Here is a 21,202-nt window from a genome sequence, read left to right on the forward strand (position 1 = left end):
CCCAAAGTAGGTGGGGGAGTGGAGCTTAATGGACGATCTGATCAGAGTTTTTTGGGTTATTATTTTTATATTGAGCTAACCATTGCTCTGCTTTCAATTTAACCTATTTATTTTCTTGTAGTGGATAGTTGGATTTGAATTCTAAGAGCATTTATATATGGGGTGCTAAAAAATTATCATTCACTACCTTAAAAAAAATTATTTTATCTATTTTAAGATTTCTTTTAACAATACACCCAATATCTCATTTCTTATTTTAACATACAACCTATTAAAATAATATAAACAATTTCAACCAATTTAATTAAATAAAATCTCATACACCCTTCTCTCTTCCCCTCCTATCAGTCTCTCTTCTTCAAACAAATGGATCAAAGCCTTTTAACCAAAATTAAATGACCCAACCACCATAGCACAACCAGCAACCACGACACCCAACCATAACGACCCACGACACAACTAGTCATAACCTATAATAACCAGCCACCCAACCACCATCATAATCTTGCAACCACCACCCATAACCACAAATCTGCAAATCTACCATGACCCATATACATCATCAATCATTTGAAGCCTAAGGATCCAACAAAAGAGAAAGCAATCCACCCAAACCCACATCACAAAACATATTGCAAAACTCACCACTATTGTCCACCCCAGGCCAATTTGAGAGAGTTTTTGAGAGTATGAAGAGAGAAGAGAGGAGACCAGAGAGAGAGAGAAGAGAGTGAGAGAGATAGGGAGAGTGCAAGAGAAAGAAGAGAGAAATTATTTTAAAAATGAGTAACAACCTGCTACAGTAACTACTACTAGTAATAGATTACTATAGCAAGTTGCAATTTTTTTTTTTTAGCTTTGGCAACCCAAATGTAGGGTGTTATTTGGTTTTTAGGGTGCTAAAATAGAAGAAAAAATACATTAAATCCTCACTACATCCCTCAACATATGAACACTCCTCCTATCTCCTAAACTACTCCTCCCCCTATGAGTATGACTACTCTCATCTCAAAACTACTTCCCCTTTTTGTCACGAGTGACAAAAGGGTAAGTACATAAAGTAGACATCTCATCATCACTTGGCGAGCCATTATCATCATCATCATTGCCGGAGCCATCACTCTCATCCTCAAATGCCTCGGGAGAGGAAGCCACCGTGTAACCACCCATTACAGCCTATCGTCACACAATACAACCGACACAGGTGTTCACCTGACACAACTCATCACTGAAAGTGTCAAGGCGAGCATCCATGCGCACAAGCTATGCCATGATGGTCTCAAGTGTGACTCCACCTGTGGAAGAAGAAGGTGCAGAGGTGGATGGAGCGGTAGGAGCTGGAGAAGCTGTCGTTTGCAATTGGGGTTGCCTCAAGCGAAGCTGTGCAAAACTTCGCTTAACGGTAGCGGCGTCAATGGCACACATAAAAGAAAAATGGGGAGATTCAGGATAGGAGACAGAAAAGTGGCGAAGGCACCTCGTGATAGTGGAAGGAAAGATGAGCTTATCACTAGTCGCTGTGTCCTTATAGATATCTATAAGGGAGAGTATAAAGTGTAAGGGGAAATCAATAGTGAGAACCTCAATGAGAGACAACAAAAATTGAGCACGAGGCTCTGTGATAGTGTTGTAATGAGACAATGGATGAAGAATAAATGTCATCACCATGTTTAGGAATCTCGGACCTTTAGTAAAGGCCAAGCATGAGGTGTTTTGATGGTCACCCCATGAAGAAGGTGTCTCACAAAACAAAGACGAGAGTTTGTCCTTGGACACAGTCCTCAGACGCTGACAGCCAGGGTAGTCAGGATGTGCTACCCTAAGCGCGTGTAGTAACTCAGACAATTTCCGGAGTAACTACCATGCGTATATCCCGAACGCGAGTAGAAAACTGGGGTATAGAGTAATCAAATTCGTGCATATTAGAGTAGAACTCCTGTATAATCACGGAAGGGCACGTGACTGGGGCGCCACATAGCGACTCCCAACCCCTACTATAGATGACAGTGGCTAGGTCAGTGTCAGAAAAGTCTGATAGAATGACTTGGCGTTCCGAATGAATGCCGCGTCAAGAAAAGTTCTCAAAGAAGTCCGATTTGGCTTTCTTGTCATGGAACTGGACGTGAGAAGGTGTGGGGTCAGAAGGAGAAGAAGAAGAAGAAGCCCCAGAACGAAGAGGGTTTCGGGACGGAGTAGACTTACGCTTAGGTGCCATGACGCAACTAACGTAAGAGGGAGAGAAAAAAAGAAAGAGAGAGAGACGATCAGAAAAGTCCCAAGCTGTTGATATAACAAGATATAGAATTGAAGGTATGTATGCATGAGAATGCATGAACATGTGACATGCAAAAATAAATTCATCATGGGCTCAGCCTAAACCAAACCTACCAGCACACAACATTGCACAAAGTAAACACACATCTAAAATGCATGAAACATTGTTATAATGCTCATGTGATGCAATGCATGAGGTTTTAAACTCAAATAAGTAACACCCAACCCAAAAATTGCACAAAGCCTTCATCAATTTTGAAAAACCCCAAAATTTTTCAAACAACCCAAAACCTAGATCTAAATGCATGAAATGCATGAAGAATGAGAGATAGAGAGGTCATACCAAGTGATTAGAAGCAAGAACAGGCTGAAAATCACGTGAAGTGAAGGTTTAGAGAGAGAAAAATGAGTTTGGAAGGTGAAAGGCTTGAAAACTATCGAGAGAGATCAAGGGTGTGAGATCTGAAATTGCGACAACTCCTTATATAGAAAACTCATAAATCTTGACCGATCGAGAGCTGTCAAGCATCCGTCGAAGTTTAAAACGCCTGTTTTAGCTGTCGAACTAGCTAATGAGGAGCTATCGAGGATCAACCAAAAGGTTTTCAACAAAAGAAGCTCGATAGATCGAGATAGCTATCGAGGAGACAGAAAGTTTCTTGATTGATCGAACTAGCTATCGAGAGCTATCGAGATTGCAATAAAAGCAACTGAAGAGTCTCGATAGATAGCTTATCTGTTGAGAGCTATTGAGAAGCTATCGAGATTGCTTAAAATTTTTTTTCAAAGGAGAGAAAAACATAGATATGAATGCAATCAAACGTGTTCCTTAAATAAAGATCCAAACAACATTTTAAACTCTCAAAAACATCTCTCAACAATAAAAATGATGGGCATTTAGATCCAAAACACACACACACATTAAACAAGTCTAACCAATTTTATATTTCAAAAACAAGTTAAGACAGTTTAGTGAGCATACATCAACACATGTATTCCTTGTGATGGCCAAATCACATTGTATTTGCACATGTATCAAAAGTAGCAAAGAATATTGCGTGGCGTGTGTGAAAAATATCGCAAGGTTGCATAAGTGTCTACATGTTATGACGATTTGAGATATGAGAAAATCACTTTAACTCACACGCAATCATAACTGTTTGATGGGGACTATCACCTTCAAAGTACATCCTATAACTCTCATATCTCCTAGAATACACGCTTGCAATTATATATAAAACATTTTGATCTTTTTGCTTTTATTTTTCTTTGCATATTTTTCTTTTAATAAGCATATCATACATGGACATATAAGAGAAAGAAAAGAAATACCTAATGATGTTAAGCTTTTGACATTGCACTTTTACTATGTCAAAGCATACAGATGTCATTTCCTAATTGGCGTGCAACAGTGGTGAGATGGTTATTTATGCATTTCTCATAGGATTTTCTAATCCTTCCTATCAAAAAAAGTGATACGAGTGTTAAGTACAAGAAATTACCTAATCTTACTCATCCCAAACACGAACCACAGAGCTCATTTGCTTAGTTATGCATAGAGATGCTTATTTAAGCTACAAAAGATACAAAATTTAGAAAACTTTATTTCAATGGTCATTCAAGGTACACAAGTACCAATGTACACAAACACACATTGTTTTTGTATTTTTTTTTAATTTTTCAATTTTTATTTTTTTTATATGAAAAAAAAAAAAACCAAAACTGAAAAGAAAAAAAAAATTAAACAAAAACAAAGCAATGCATAAAACTAAACTGACTCAAAATAATAAAGCAAAATACACAAATAATGCAAACAAAAACAAGAAGGGGAGAGAGAAAAAGTGACAGAATCATTTGGAACTCTTTTCTTTCCACCTCTTAGAAGAACCTTTCTGTTTAGCGAACCCTTGATCCGGCGGTGAGGGGGAAGAGTTAAAACCGTTCAAGTTTGAAAGGAACATGAGGGCTTTGAGAAGATCTCCAAGGGGAGCAAGAGAGGATGGAAGCTGACTCTAGTCTCCCGACGTGATCATGTTGTTGCTCTTTTGAGTGGCTAACCACATGTAGCAATTAGTTCGAGTATGTTCAACTGCGCCACAGTGATGATACAAATGTTTCTTTTTCTGTTTTGGCTTTTAAGAGTTTCCCTTCTTAACCCTAGGGTTTTTAATCTCTTTCTTGTCAAGCTTAGGGGGTGCTCTTAAGATAGATTTACCTTTGTCTATATTCTCACTAGCTAATTCATTTTTAACAACGTTGTTCTCATTTTCAATATTATTAGCAGGAGGAACAAAAACAGTAGTACTAGTAGAAGCAATACTAGGAGAAGAGAAATCATACCCTAAACTGGTTCGATCGGAAGCGGATTTCTGAAGACTGAGCATCTCATCGAGCTTAGCACTTGAGATCCTTTCCAATTAAGCTTTGACTTGGAAAAGTTTTGCCTCAAGCTTCTTGGTCTTTTCAACCAAGAAATTATTCTCAAATCTCAGTGCTCCAATAGTCTGATTGGCTTCATCAAACTTTGTAGAGATTTCATTTCGCTTAAGCTCCACATCACTAAGTTTCTTGGTGGTCAACCTATACTGCTTCTCATGCTTTTCTGAGACTTTGTATAACTTTGCATAGGTTGTGTGGATGTCGTCTTGTTCATCCATCTTTTCAAACTTAGACTCCATCAATTTCCCTTTTTCATCCACATCTTCAACAATCCCTTCAGTAGGATTGACAGTGGTAGTGAAGGCATTCAGGATTCTATCATCCTCATTGTCAGAATCATCCTCAGGTTCGGTGTTACTCAATGTAGCAGCAAGTGCCTTGCTTTTCCTAATGGTCTTGAGATATATGGGGCACTCTTGTTTCATGTGATCGAAACCTTAACACCCAAAACATTTTGGTCCTGAGGGAACAGTGTATTAACCGCCATCCCTAGCATCCTTCTTCCCCTTGTCTTGGCTTTTGAACTGAGAGGAACTAGATTGCCTACGGTTCTTATTGAAGCCCTTCCCATTTGCATTCTTCATGAACTTCTTGAATTGCCTGGTGATGTAGGTCTTCATCTTATAATCTTCATCGTCTGAAGACTCATTCGTGTCACTTCTCTTGGCCTTCAGTGCCATGCTCTTGCTTGATTTCCCGATTCTAGATAAACCCAACTCATAGGTCTGTAGATTGCCAACCAGCTCTATTAAAGGAATTTTGTCAATATCCTTCAATTCCTTAATCGCGGTGATCTTGGCATGAAATCTCTCGGGTAGAGATCTAAGCACCATTCTCACAATCTTGGGTTCATGAATGGTTTTCCTAAGATTAAACGCTGAGTTCACTATGTCCTTGAGATTAGCATAGAACTTATCGAACGACTTATCCTCCTCCATCTTGATCTCTTCAAAGTTGGTAGTGAGCCTTTAAAAATTTGAATCTTTGACAGCCTTGGTTCCCTCATAGGTTGTCTGGAGGATGGTCCATGCTTTCTTTGCAGTTGTAGTGGAGGATATCTTCTTAAACTCTTCATTCGTGACTGCACTAAATAGAGCATTCAATGTCCTGTTGTTAAAGTTTGCCACCTTGATCTTTGCATCATCCCAATCAATCGGCGCTTCCATGGGCTTGGTCCAGCCAATCTCCACAACTTACGACATTTTCTCATTTAAAGATTGCAAGAAAGCTCTCATGACTGCAAGAAAGCTCTCATGCGTACTTTCCAGTATGCATAGTTAATGCCATAAAATGAAGGAGGTATAATGAGAGACTATCCTCTATCCATGACAAACAGGGGTCAATGGATCACACAGCAAAGATTAAAATCTAATTAGAGTGTGCCTATTCTGATACCACTTGATAGGCCAAAAACGTATTGACCCCTTATGATAAATTAATTGATTAATTAGCCAAGTTTATTAATTAATCAAATTAACATGCAAAATGCGTGGTAGTACAAACAAATCACCAATTAAATTAATTATACATCGGAAAATAAATTGACAAGGTGATTTGTTTACGAATGGGGAAAACCTACATGGCAAAAACCCTACCGGGTGATTTTAAGGTTAGCACTCCCAAGAATTTACTATTATCAAAACAAGCGGTTACAAGTAAAGGAATCCCAGTACCTTATATCAACTTACAGTTGAACCCTTACTCCAATACCCAATTGGACTTGTTCTATAGTGACAATCTCTCATTTCAATGCACGCCTCTCAGTACATAACTAACCAATTGCGCGGATCCCAGTACGCGACTTGATCACCAACTTGAGAAGGATGTTAGCTGCAAAATTCTTCAGTTCATCACTCGATAAAGATCATGAAGTTGCTTGGTCACAAAACCTTATGGTGTACAAAACACAACAGCTTCTTGAAGAGAATGAAGAATTAAGGCAAACTAGGTTTCTGGTTACACTTTTTTTCACACTTGTGCAATTGTGCTCTTATGCAACTTGTCTAACCTTTTACGGCCCTTAAAATAATCCTTATATATGTTTAGGGTTGTGAGAAAAGAAAGCCCAAACATATACCCACAGATTGGATGAAAAACAGAACAGAAAATCTGAATTTCATAAACCTCGATAGATAGCCATCTATCGAGCTAGCTATCAAGTCACGGGCTTTAGTAGCTTTTAAACCTCGATAGATGCTAGCTGTCAAGTTTTAAAATCTTGCACTTTTTGACTTGATTTTTGGACAGACTTTTATGGCTTTAACACTTGAATTTGAAACCTTGTTTCTTGAAGTATTAAACACATCCTAAATCTACCCAATTACAAGTAAAGTGCATTTTGTCAAAGGATTAGTCAATTACATAAAATAGTGATATATGTTTCTAACATTTAATCACATATGTCCTAACATTTTCCAAATATATTATGAATTAATAGAAATCAACCAATTATCATTAATTCAATTAATTATTATAAAAAGTGTAAGGACTCAATTTGTAACAACCCCAAATTGGTGTATTGGGTTCGAACGTTAAAGGCCCAAACAATAAATTTGTAGAGAGTGGGCTAAAAGGTCAGGCCTTGGTTATCAGACAGTAGTTAGTCATGGTGTTCATGATGATTACACTAAGATGAACTGAGTTTGTCCAAGAAGACTTTCTCCTCGGCACGGCCTGAGTGGCTCCGGTCCTTGGACCTCGTTCGAGGGGCTTAATGTTCTTATTATTCTTTTTACAATAGGGTTTAATGGCTCTGGAGACGATCTGCCTCCCCCCTTTTTGGCCTGCTTCCTCCTCCTTTTATACTAGCTTTTTCCTCCTCTCGAACGTCCACGTGTAGGTCCAGTTTTATAGGGCTGATATTGGTCTTATCAGCCCATACCCAAAGTGGTTGGGGGTGGTTGTAAAAGATGAGGAGCATGGCTCTGTTAGGCGCAGAGTACTTAATTGCAGTAATGGCAGCCTTTCCTTTGTTCTTTGTCGCCATACTGTTCAGGGGTCTTTTCCCCATTAATGCGGAGGTGACAGTTTATCCTTGAACCACTCTTACACTGTACTCGCCCTTTCTTCTGGGAGCGCTCTGGGGGCTGCCTTTGATGGCATGCCGTTCCTTCCTTCTAGATTTTGGGATGCCGAGGACAGGATCGTCCTTGGCTATATCTCTAGGCCATTTGGACTTTCGGTGCATGTCCTCGGTAACACCTCTCCTCGGCATGGGCCTTGGGCCCTAATGGAAAGTGGGCCGAGATCACAAATTCTCTGGCCCCACAAAAAGTAAATGTAAGAATAACAGGTTTTAAATAAAAAAATTACAATATTAAACCTAAACTAAACAATATTAAGTGATGTTTTAATATAAAAAAAATGCTCATTTAAATTTTCACCTTAGGCCCCAAACAATATTGAGCTGATCCTGCTGCTCGCTAAGGCCCCTTCTAATTCCATTCCCACGTGCTCCAACCATTACATAGAGAATTGTATGGAAAACCTGTATTTAGTTTTATTAAAATTAAGTTGTGCATTCATTTTCTTTCCATTAAGGTTAAAGATTTCTTCCAAACTGGTACATGGTAGTTAAGGAGATCTTTTACTTGTATTAAACTATATGATTCATTAAATGATTTAAATGAGTCACATGATTATTAAGTAAATCATGTAGTTTACTCATACAATAAAAAGGAAAAAAGATGTAAATCCTGTGATTAAAATTATATGTATATAGATTTTTGAGTTGCCTCACATTCATAATAAGTTTGAGAAAAATTTCATCTTTTGGATAAAGGTAAGTTAGTCTTGTACTAGTTTGAGAGAGTATAAGGAGTTTTACTTTTACTTGTTGAATTTTCCATTAAGGAGGAGAGTTCGCTGCTCGTGACAAGTCTATGAGAGCATCTTCTTGATAGAGACTACTTTTGATAAATGAAAAGTAATTGTATAATGTGGAAAGGGTGAGGTTTGGGTCTGGTTCTAGTTGCACTAGATCCGTTGAGATAATAACATGTGTCCACTTTTGGACAAATGTCATCATCTCAACAGGTCCATTGCACTGGATGCATTGGACCTAAACCTCTCCCATATGGAAATGATGTACAATAGAATGCTTGTAAGTTGCAAATATGGATTCGGATCTCTCAATTTCAAAGTGAAAAAATGTAGGACAAACCAAGCCCCTTAGGGTAGAAAGTGAAGGATGTTGCATCAATGTGATTTAAGGATTTGGGATAGACCCTATGAATAACAACAACAAAAAAGTATCAACTAACGTTAATATCCCTAGTTTGTTTTGAACTAAAATATTTTTGTAAAATATTTTTCTATTTTTAGGTGTTTGTTTGCATATAAAATGTGGTCAAATTTATAAAATATTTTTTGTTAATTCTAAAATATTTTGTAAAAAATTGTTAAAAGTTTTATCTTAAAAATTTTAGTAAAACATTTTATAAAAACACACAGTGGCTAGGTTGTTGGTACAATCGCCGAAACCAACGCTTCAACGGCTAGTGCCGGCTATCAAGTTGTTGGAGATGGCAGTTTCAATGATCCAATCATTAGAGTCATTGGTCCTATAGCCAGAATGGTGGTTTGGTCATCGAACCTTTGGCATTGTAGCTAAGTGGCCGATTTTGGTTGTTTGTATTTAAAATTTTTTGCATATTATACCAAGCGTCTGAAAATATTTTACATGAAATGTTTTATATGTAAAATTTTTTACAAATAAAATATTTTACTTCAAAACAAATGGAGCTAATACAATGAGAAAATGAGCGATTTCCCTTCTTTTTTATTCCTCCTAAATAGAAAATGATAAGATAATTTAAATAAGAGTCACCATGCTAACAAATGTGTTGATCTAAGAGCATTAGTATAGGCTCCTGAAACTAGCATTTAGTCAAATACTTAGCTGAGCTCTCTTAATCCTATATCAGTGTCTTTGTGCAAACGTATTTCATTCTTTTACTTTATGTTTCCTTGGATGTCGGTGGTTAATCCAAACAATAGAATCATAGAACTATTGTTTGGAAGCTGACCTCTGAAAGAACTAATTAAGAAATTTTAGTTGCAAATGGGAAGGCTTTTGTTAGAGCTATTTGGCTTCGTTTTTGCATCTCTTAGATTCAATGAACATTAGTGACGGCTTCATAATCAGCCAAAAAAGTCGTGACTAAATTCAGCCACCCAATTTCTTATTAGATGAAACATGCAATGCAAGTTGCGAAGGAAGGGGTCTTCACTGGATGAAGCAATTTTCTATGATTGAAAACTGGATGCACAAAATTGACGGTGGTGACAATTGAACTTGAAAATAGCAAAATTAATAAAATAAATGAAGAAGATGGACAACGTTTTGTACCTGGGGAATTATATCAATGCCGTGATAATATTGCAAACCAAGTTCAAAGAAGAATTTTTTGGTTGGAAAATGGTCAGTTTTGCAATAGTTTGATCCATTAATTATTAAAATATATATTACTTTGGGGATTTTGGTAACAACAAAATTGTCTTCTAAAGTTGGAAGGATACCAAATTTGCTATTAAAAAAAAAAAAAAAACCATCTTGCAGTCTAGAATGGTAAGATGCTTTTCAACACAGTACCTAGGTTCTTGAATTGGAAATTTTAATGCGTATTAAAATACACATTTTTTAAAAGTAGGAGGCCTTGAAGACACTATCCTCACATTGTGCATTATAAGAATTTGATTAAATGTAAGCTAGGTTAATCAAATTCTAGAGCTCTATCGAGATTCGACTTCAATCCATCCGTTTCACAACGTTCTTTGATATTTCTCATTTAATTTTTTTTTTATTATAGTTCCTGGCACGGTGTTTATGGTGGTGGTGGTGGTGTGATGCCGTGATGGTTTGATCTTGCGTTTTTTATTTTGGTTTGGCAGTGGTGGTGCTATGCCATGATGGATTGATCTAGTTGTCTAATTTGGTGCGGTTGTGTTGTCTTTGGTGGTGATGGCGGCGGTGGTTGCCTTTGCAGTGGTGGTAGTTGTGCTCGGGTTTAACCCTGGGTTGATGGTGGTGTTGTCTTTGGTGGTGGTGTCCAATGGTGGCTATCTTTGCTGATAGGAGAGAGAAAAAATAATTATTTAAATGAAGTAAAAAATAGAGTATTGAGTCTAACCGTGTGTGCATTAAAAACATAGATAGCTAAACTATAAAAAATTAAAAAAAAGTAGAGTTTTTTGGATTAGTTTAGCTAAAAAATATGAGGAGGCTGATGTAAATACTCTTAGGCGTATACTCTTTTGTTCGTTGATTTATGATTCTTATTGCTAATTTTTTTTACCCTTCAAGAAATGTAGCTTAAAATAGTTGTGTAAGGATTTTTTATTTTATTTTATTTTATTGCAGTTCTTTGTTATATGATAATTAACTTTAGCGAATAAAGTTTCTTTCTAAACTAGTTTGAAAATAAACTCTTCAAACTTTTTATATATCTTTATATTGAATGTAATTTTTAAAAATATAACCGTTAAATTGAATGTTTTTATTATATCATTCATGCTTACAAAATTTCAAGAAGATCAAAGATCAATTGTTATTTTATCAAACAAATGTTAAAATTTCAAATTTTTGTGATTTAAAATTGTATATAAAAAATAAGTTTATTGATTGAATAGTAAATAAAATTCAATTTGAACGAAATTTGATATGCATGTTAAGAACATGAGAAATATGAAATTCAATGGTTAAAATTTTAAATTTTATACCAAAAAATAAGTTAAATGATAAATTTGAAGAGTTTCACCGACAACAAAAATCTCATTGTGTAAATGGGACCTTGCACGCTATGATTTATGAACCAAAGAAAAAGCACCTACAACTGATAATGAACCCACCAAAAGATCTGAAATCTATTTGCCCAATATATGTCTTTTCAAGTAGTTCAAGGAGCCACATCTCCCAGCGGAACTGCAAACATTGTATCTTAATCACGACAGTTTTGAAAGTACAACAGTGTTGAATGTTGATTGGGCTGAAGGTTACATTGAATGCCCACCAAGTTTATCTTGCATTCAATGATTATTTTGCTTAATCATTCTTCTTTATTTGTTTCTTTCTCTTTTTTTTTCCCCATATTCAAAATGTGAATTATTTTCAGCCGACTTTGCAAAAATTATCTATTTTTAACTACCAAAAATATTTTAATATATTATTTTCTTACACCCACTGAACTCATAACACAAAAAACAAACTAGTAGTAACAGTCCTATATAAAATGCTACAATTATTTATTCAATTATCTTATATGTGAAATTATGATTAATTGTTTATCACTTTTACATGAAAGTGGTAATTTTTGTTGGCGTATTAGATTCGTGTTATATTGACTTATGAGTATTTGACTATGGATCAACACTAACCCAACATATTTATTAAATGGGTTAAGATTTTTCAACCCTAACATCTATTTATTAAACGGGTCGTGTCAACCTGTTTATCAAATTTTATCAAAATGAAAAGAAAAAAAATTTATTATTGACCAAATTTATATGAATTATAAAAAACCAAACAAATAAATATTTTTAATATAAAATTTAGAACTAACGAGTAACTGCATCACAAATAATCATTTAAAACTAAAACACATCTCAATATTACAAATAATCAATCATAATATGTTAAAGAAAATAAACCACAACAACTAATAAGTTTACTAAAAAAAGTTTCTCTAACCTCAGGCGGCGCTTAAACCCTAGGTTAGTAGAATACGTGTCTACTCCCTGAGTGAGGCTGTGGTTCTTTTTCTCTGATTTTGTGACCATAACGGCATAGGGATTTTCTTTGGTAAGTCAGGTATGGACAATCTATCTGCTTTGTGGGAGACTTTCTCATTGACGGAGTTTGAAGGAAGCAAGTATAACGTTGATGATGGGGGTTTTGAAGGGAAGTTCTTGTTGGCAGCGCGGTTTTTTACGGTGAGGGCGCTGAATATAGAGGCAATCGCAAGAACTTTCGAACTACTGTGGCATACTAAGAGGGGATTCGAAGTACATGATATGGGCGACAACCGAGTGTTATTTATTTTCTCTGAGAAGTCTGATGTTGACAGAGTCCTAGCTGGTGAACCGTGGTCTTTTGATAGGTATTTGGTCGCGCTGAAGAGGATAGGGAGACAAACGGAGATGAAAGGTTTGGTTTTTGACAGTGCACACTTCTGGTTACAGGTCCATGACCTTCCTATCATTAGTTTGAAGTTGAGGGTGGCACAGGACATAGCATCAGTTGCAGGGGAAGTCATAAACACAGGAGCAGAGGATGGGGATTATGAGGAAAGCCACTTTTTGCGGGTAAGGGTGAAGATTGATATTACAAAGCCGCTATGCAGAGGTAGAAAGATAGGATTAAGTTCCGGTGAGGAAAGCTGGGTAAGTTTCAAATACGAGCGCTTGCCTATCGTATGTTATTGGTGCAGGCGTCTTACCCACCATGATAGGGACTGCTCGGTATGGTTGAAAAGGAAGGGTTCGTTGAGGGAGATTGACAAACAATTTGGTCCTTGGCTGTGAGCAAACACCCCGAACTTGGCCAAGAAAACAGTGATTCGTGTTGCAGGGTATGAAGAGGAGGTAAATGAGGATAATGGGGCTGTTCCAAGTCCAGAATGGGGTGATGATGGAGATATGGATGAGTTGAATATTATCCAAAACAAGGATGGTAGTGACCAGCTCCACAGTAATGAAGTTGTGGGTCGGGTAGCTGATTGTGATGGTCTACATGCTCAGGTTGCGGCACCAGTGGTTGTGGAAGTTGACGGAACTCCTAAGGTGAGTAGTTCGAATACAAATATGGAACTAGGACAGCAAAGTGGTTCCACTAGTCAGGATTTCCAAGCTCAATTGGACGATATAGATGCGGAATTAGAACGTTTTGACGGTGGGGAGAACAATGGGGAGGTTGCTAGGGACAGTGTGGTTAGTGGTGTGGGAGTCCAGATGGGTGAGACAGCAAGGGTGGAGAAGGATGTGCCTCTACAACCTGTACGGGGTAGTGCCTCTTCCACACAAATATTGGAGTTATATTCTTTGAAGCGCACAAGGGAGGATTCGAGTGAGGAAAGGGATCTTGTGAGAGTTAGTAGAAAGAAACAAGCAATTGCTTACAAAAATCAAATGGTGGAGGCTGATGTTCAGCCGCGTCGACAGCCATGAAAATCTTAACTTGGAATTGCAGGGGGCTTGGGAACTGGCGTGCAGTTCAAGAGCTTGTCGATATTGTGCAAGCACAAGATCCCATGATTGTGTTTTTATCTGAAACATGGTCATCTAAGGAGCGTATGAAATGGGTAAGAGATTAGATTTTCTTTGATGGTTGTTTTACGGTACCTACGGATAATAGGGGTGGTGGTTTAGCTCTTTTGTGGAAAGCAGGGATTGATGTATGGGTGGATAGTTTTTCGAACTATCACATAGATTCTATTGTGCATGGTGGTTCGGAAAATGCGTGGAGATTGACTGGGTTATATGGAGAGCCTGATACAGGTTGTAGGATGGAGGGTTGGAATATGTTACGTATGCTTAGTTCTAAACTAAAGCTTCCATGGTGTTGTTTGGGAGATTTTAATGAGTTGCTTGAAGTGCAAGAGAAGAAAGGTGGGGTACCTCGGGCTCACTACTTGATGCAAAATTTTCGTGATGCGTTGGACCATTGTGGGTTTGCTGATTTGGGGTTCTCGGGACCGGATTTCACTTGGCATGGTGGGCGAAGAGGAGAGTGGATATGGGAAAGATTGGACAGGGGTGTTGCAAATTATGAGTGGCTAACTCGGTTTCCTACAGGCAGGGTGAAGCATATGAATTGTTTTACATCAGATTATAGGCCAATTCTTCTATCCTTGGATGCTGCAAATGAGTTCCAAAAGTGGCGTAGGAAGCCCTTCCGGTTTGAAGCAATGTGGATTTCAGATCCTGAGTGCAAAGAAGTGGTAAAAAGGGCTTGGGATTGTGTTCCTAATGGTACTCCCATGTTCGTTGCTGCCACAAAAATTAAGAGATGTAAGAAACATTTGAAGTCTTGGAATAGGGTCCACTTTGGTAATGTGAAACAGCAGATAAAGCAAGCAAAGGACCAGCTGTGGCATGCTGAAGAAGTTTCGGCCAGAACTGGGGAGCATGAGGATGTGGTGCAGCTTAAGAAAGAATTGAATACTTTATATGATAAAGAGGAGAAGATGTGGCATCAACAGTCCAGGGTTCAGTGGTTGCAACATGGTGATCAAAATACAAAGTTCTTTCATGGGATTGCTACACAAAGGAAGAGGAAGAATTTCATTAAGGGTTTGCGTAATGGGAATGGTGATTGGCAAGAGGATGAGGAAGTTTTTTCGGCTCTCCTTACTGATTTTTATACTCATCTCTTCACTTCTTCGAATCCACGTGATTTTGACAGGGTTTTGGATGGGGTTGAAGCTGTGGTAATTGAGACTATGAGCGCAGATCTTATGAGACCTTTTACCAGTGAGGAGGTGGGAGTGGCAATCAAGGAAATGGCTCCGCTCAAAGCTCCTGGTCCAGATGGTATGCCGCCCTTGTTTTATCAAACTTATTGGACTGATATAGGTATGGATGTTACTCAGGCTGTTTTATCTTGTCTAAATTCGAGGTCCATCCTTAGGTCTATAAACCATACCTTTATCACTCTGATTCCTAAAGTACACAATCCTGAAAGAGTCTCGGATTTTAGACCCATAAGTTTGTACAATGTGATTTATAAGATCATTAGTAAGGTGATTGCCAATCACCTCAAGCCTTTGCTTAATTCCATTATTTCTGAGACCCAGAGTGCCTTCATTGCTGATAGATTTATTACTGATAATATTTTAATTGCATTTGAATCTTTGCATCATATGAAGAATAGTTGTACAGGGAAGAAATGTTTTATGGCTATGAAGTTAGATATGAGCAAGGCTTATGATCGGGTGGAATGGGTGTTTCTTGAAAAAATACTTCTCAAGATGGGATTTCCGCCTGCTTGGGTGGCTTTGATTATGGAATGCATAACCACTGTATCATACTCTATTCTTGTGAATGGTGAGCCAAAGGGTTTGATTGTCCCTTCTAGAGGTCTAAGACAGGGTGATCCTCTTTCTCTTTATTTGTTCCTCTTTTGTGCTGAGGGATTGAATGCACTTTTACGGAATGCTGCATCAAAAGGAGACATACAAGGTTTCTCACTTTGTAGAAATGGGCCTAAACTAACTCATCTATTCTTTGTAGATGATTGCTTAATTTTTTGCAGGTCTATTTTAGAAGAATGCAATAAAGTTCAAGAGCTATTGGTCTACTATGAGGTAGCTTCGGGGCAAGTGATCAATAAGGAGAAAACCACTCTTTGCTTTAGTAGAAACACAGATGAGGCAATTCAGGAAGCTCTAAAAGTGGCCCTTAATGTTCCTGCTATTAGACATTATGAGAAATATTTGGGCTTACCTTCTTTTGTTGGAAGGAATAGGATGGCATGTTTCACTTAAATCAAAGAAAGGATATGGGGCCGTATGCAAGGATGGAAGGAAAAGTTGTTGTCTCAAGCAGGGCGGGAGGTTATGATTAAGGCAGTGGTTCAATCTATTCCAGTTTACTCGATGAGTGTTTTCAAGTTTCCGGTGGGTCTCTGTAAAGATATTGAAGCCATGATTCGTAAGTTTTGGTGGGGAAGTGGTGATGTGAAGAAAATTCAGTGGGTTAAGTGGAGTTCTTTATGCTCTTCAAAATCAATTGGAGGTATGGGGTTTCGGGATTTCCAAAAGTTTAATAATGCGTTGTTGGCTAAACAAGTGTGGCGCTTTCTTCATCATCGAGACTCCCTTCTTTTTAAAGTGTTTAGTGCTAAATATTTTCCGAATGGGAATATTCTTGAGGCTTCAGTTCATCCTAAATGTTCTTATGCTTGGCAGAGTATTTTACAAGCTCGTGGGGTTATTGAGAAAGGGGCAATATGGAGGGTTGGCAATGGCCAGTTGATTGATGTGTGGCATTATAGGTGGCTACCTGATCTGAACCACAGTAAGATCATTTCTCCAAGAGCTAGTTCATCAGTTCATCGGGTCTGTGACTTATTCCTCCCTGACACAAGAATTTGGGACCCGGGTCGCCTAGCGAGTTGTTTTCTTCCGTGGGAGGCAGATATGGTGCGTAGGATCCAGGTTTGCGAGGATGGGGCTGAAGATACTTTGATTTGGCCTCTAACCAATGATGGTGAGTATAGTGTTAGAAGTGCTTATCGGATGCTTGTTTCTGCTGAAGCTTCTCTTATGCCGAGCTCATCATCTTCAAACAATAATGGTCTGGTTTGGAAGAAGATTTAGAAGATCCGAACACCAAATAAGATACGGCATTTCATTTGGCGCGCTGCAAAGGACTCTTTACCAATAAAACAAAACTTACTGGCTCGGCACCTCCCAATTAGTCCGGTGTGTGTTGGTTGTGGGGACCACACGGAAACAACTTTACACTGTTTATGGCTTTGCGATCAATCTCGCTCGGTCTGGACGTCAATCCCAGAGTTTCGCTCGTTGGTTCAAAAGAAGTGTTGGACTTTCTTTGAGCTATTAGGGGAGCTTTTTAGTGGTGGCTCAAGTTTCCGGATAGCTTTCTTTGCCACGGTGGCTTGGTGTTTATGGCAACGTCGAAACCGGGTGCGGGAACGTCAACCTATTTGGCCACTGCATGAGCTGGGTGATAGGGCCAAGGAGTTGGTGTTGGAATATGAGGATGTGAATTGGCAGGAGCAGAGTGTGTCTATTCCGCATCCTAGGGTGCGTTGGTCTCCACCACCTGCAGAATGGTACAAAGAAAACTTCGATGCTGCTTTTTCCAAAGAATCGGGGTCAGCTGCGACTGGTGTTGTATTTCGAGATCAGGCTGGGCAAGTCATTGCTGCTCTATGTCAGAATCTGGGCCAGGTTCAATCAGTGGATATGGCTGAAGCTTTGGCAGCTCGGAGGGCAGTGATTTTTGCAAGGGAGCTGAGTTTGTTTAATATTATAGTTGAAGGTGATTGTCTTCATGTTATTCAGGCTTTGCAGCGTATAGATCCTTGTAATATGTTGTTTGGGCATATCATTGATGAGACTAAGAGGATAGGTCAGATGTTGAGAGGTTATAGGTTTCAGCATGTTAGGCGAGAAGGGAATAGCTTAGCGCATAGTCTAGCTAAAAAAGCAGTTTTAACTGCAGATACGGAGGTTTGGGTAGAAGCTCTACCTAAGGAGGTGGCTGATGTCTTTTAGTCTGATTGGTCCTGAGTTTGCTGGTTGTATTTTTGAAGTTTGTTTCTTTTAATAAAATTTCGCTTACCTTTTTCTCAAAAAAAAAAAAAAAAAAGTTTATATACTTAGGGTTTGAATGATATATTAGTAAAATGTCATTTAATTAAATAAGTTGGATGGGCCAAATGGGTATCATGTGATAGACACTAACTCAACCCGTTTATTAAACGGATCAGTCGTGTCAACTCAAATATGACGCTAACCAATTAAATTTCAACTCATAACCTGCTAATTTCATGTCATGTCGTGTTGAGTTCGCAGATCGTATTCAATTTTACCACCTCTACTTTTACATGTATCCACAACTTTTTCTCAACTTTTTCTCAAGTTAAGAACTTAAAATTTTTGAAAACAAAACCCACACCACCACAATGTTGCAACCACCAATAATACCAAACAAATCCCCTGGATTATCACCGCCACCACTAAATTATTACAGAGAGAGAGAGAGAGAGAGAGAGAGAGAGAGAGAGAGAGAGTAACTTCATCTTATGTTAATAGTAGGAGTGGGATTTTATATATTCGGTCGGACTATTGGCAACAAGCTTTCACACTGCATGGATTCTCTTAAAAAAAAAACAGAAGCTTTCACACTGCATTCAAGCAGCAAGCATCATCCCCTCAAATATATAAAATCCCACTATGGCATGTGCTTGCTGCTGGTTCCTTGTGCCATTTTCTTTGTTACATCTCTATCTTGATTCTTGGGGGTGGCGCCTCAAATAAGCACCTGCAGGCTTACCACTACTCCTTGTTTGCACTGCCTCTCTAAATAAATCGGTTTTGCATTAAATACACTATAAATTTCTTAATTTTTCTTTATAATATATCGTTGAAGCAACGTATTATGATTGGCATATAAACAATGTTATATTAAAAATAATTTGATGTGAAAATGGTACTATATTAATCATAATTTGCCATTTAAAAAATTGAGAATTTTGTTAAGAGCATTCATATTGAAAGTGATAAATCATTTATAAAAAAAAACTATTTTAGCATCCCAAACACCTTATATCCGAGGCACTAAAGCTAAATATTTTTGATGCCTTGCTATAGTGAGTTGCTACTTGCTACTAATTTTTTATACTCTCTCTCTCTGGTGTTTTGGAATGGGTTTTGATTGAGAGTTGTTAATGTGGTGGGTTTTGAACTTCTGATATGGTGATTTTGGTGTCCTTGGCAGTGGGTTTCAATGGTGATGGTGGTAGTTGCTTTGGGTCGTGGAGGTAGTGGTGAGATTGGCGGTGGTTGGCGAGTTTGTTGCTGTGGTGGTGGCTATTAGGGTTGGTTGTGTTGTGGCTGGTTTTATTGGGTTATTTATATTGTTTAAATGTGTTAAATACTAAAATAAAAGATGAGATGTAGAGTATATTATTAAGAATGTTAAAATAATCACCGCACACCCTTGGTGCGATGGTCACTCTACAAGTATAAATGCTTATGGGGGGTGGAAGGCAAGGGCTGGTGTTTAAGTCTCTAGGAGGGAGCTTTACACACATATACACTTAGATTAGGCTAAAGTAGAAATTCTATCTTGTCAAAAAAAAAAAAAAGTTAAAATAAATAAAGTTGGTTTTGAGTTATTAAATTCCAAATTTTTTTAGCACTCCAAACCTAAATGCGCTTAAATCTATACCATTATTATTCATTTGAAGGGATTAATGAAGAAGAACAAGGTCAGAACTAAGTAGTTTAACTTCTTTCTTTCTTTTATTTTTATTTTTAATTTTTGAGGAAACTGTAGTGTAAGATTGGAGTCAAATGAAATGTGAACGTCATCAATTGGATCATCTACCCTAACTACTTATAAATATCCAGCTAATCAAACAGAAAGGGATGGGACCCCAAACTCCTCAAAAATTAAAACGAGAACAACTTGTACAAAGTACAAACCTTTTGGCTTTTACACCCAATCTAGGAACCCCTGTACTCGGAACAAGGACATGGTATATTCCTTTCCCTCAACATTTAACCAGTTTTTGATGCCAAGTATATAATCCACAGCAAATCCAGACCCTACATTTGTCATATTGAATGGTTCACATAATCACATAATTAGGTTTTAATTATTAGTTTTTCTCTGGGTACTATATTGGTGACCTAAGTCCTAGTCCTTCAAAGATTCATTTATTGAGACCTCCAAAAGAATGAAAAAAAGAAAAGTGAAACCATCATTTTGTTAGGATCTCCTAAATGAAGCTGGTATTCTTGTCTTTATATTTGGCGGTTCCTTGTGCATTGAAAATAATATCTATATCATTTCCTACAAAATTGCTACTATTTGCTGATAGTCAATTTGGTAATGCTGTAGGCTGTAGCTTTACAAAAGTTGTTAAGTAATTGCTCTTTACTTGTTTGCTAAAAAATTATTTCCTAATTGTTTGAGATATTCAGTTGAAAAATGCTTTATTAGTTTGGTAATGTTGTTGTAAAAATGCTGTAAACCTTTGAAATGACTAAGATAAATGTCATGCAATAATTTAAAAAAAATTTATAATAGGAATAACTGATGCAAAAATTTGCATAGCAAATCCAAACCCCAAACACCTACCAAAATTAAAAAAGGATTGAAAAAGCCACTAAGGCTGTCTATGATTGCTAAATTAGCAAAAAATTGGATCATATTTTATATCAAAAAGATCTAGAGTTCTTTGATAATTATTTTGATGTACCTTTTATGCCATGTAAAACTCTCTTTTATAGGGCTTGAGCAAGGTCCTAATTAAGTGTCTCATTGGAAGTTTTTTGAGAAATTATTAAGTCCGTTGGGAGGATTGCTGAAATAGTGTTTCTTGACGCTCCTAAATAATAAAATATTGCCATCTACGCAATTGTGAAATTACAAGGTGAATTTTTTTTTTATGCTAATTAATTAAGAAATTGATTTACACACTTGCATAAGTGACATTATTTTATTGAACGGGAAGACCATTTCAGCAATCCTTTTTGTGAACCTAATAGTTTTTAGTCTCTCTAATTTATTTGCTAATAGAGCAATTCTCTTATAAGGTGGAATTTAACTTTAGGTAGAAACCGACGTTATTTCTTTATTGTAAGTCTAAGGTGATTAATTCTATCCATATCACTTTAGACTGGGTCACTGGGGAATGGGGGATAATTGATATGGATAGAATTAATTGCTTTAGACTAATATGGAAATAATGGATCTAATGGTATCCAGCCCAAAGTCAAATTCTACCTGATACGGG

Source organism: Quercus lobata, chromosome 9 (genome assembly GCF_001633185.2).
Source record: "Quercus lobata isolate SW786 chromosome 9, ValleyOak3.0 Primary Assembly, whole genome shotgun sequence".
Taxonomy (NCBI): domain Eukaryota; kingdom Viridiplantae; phylum Streptophyta; class Magnoliopsida; order Fagales; family Fagaceae; genus Quercus; species Quercus lobata.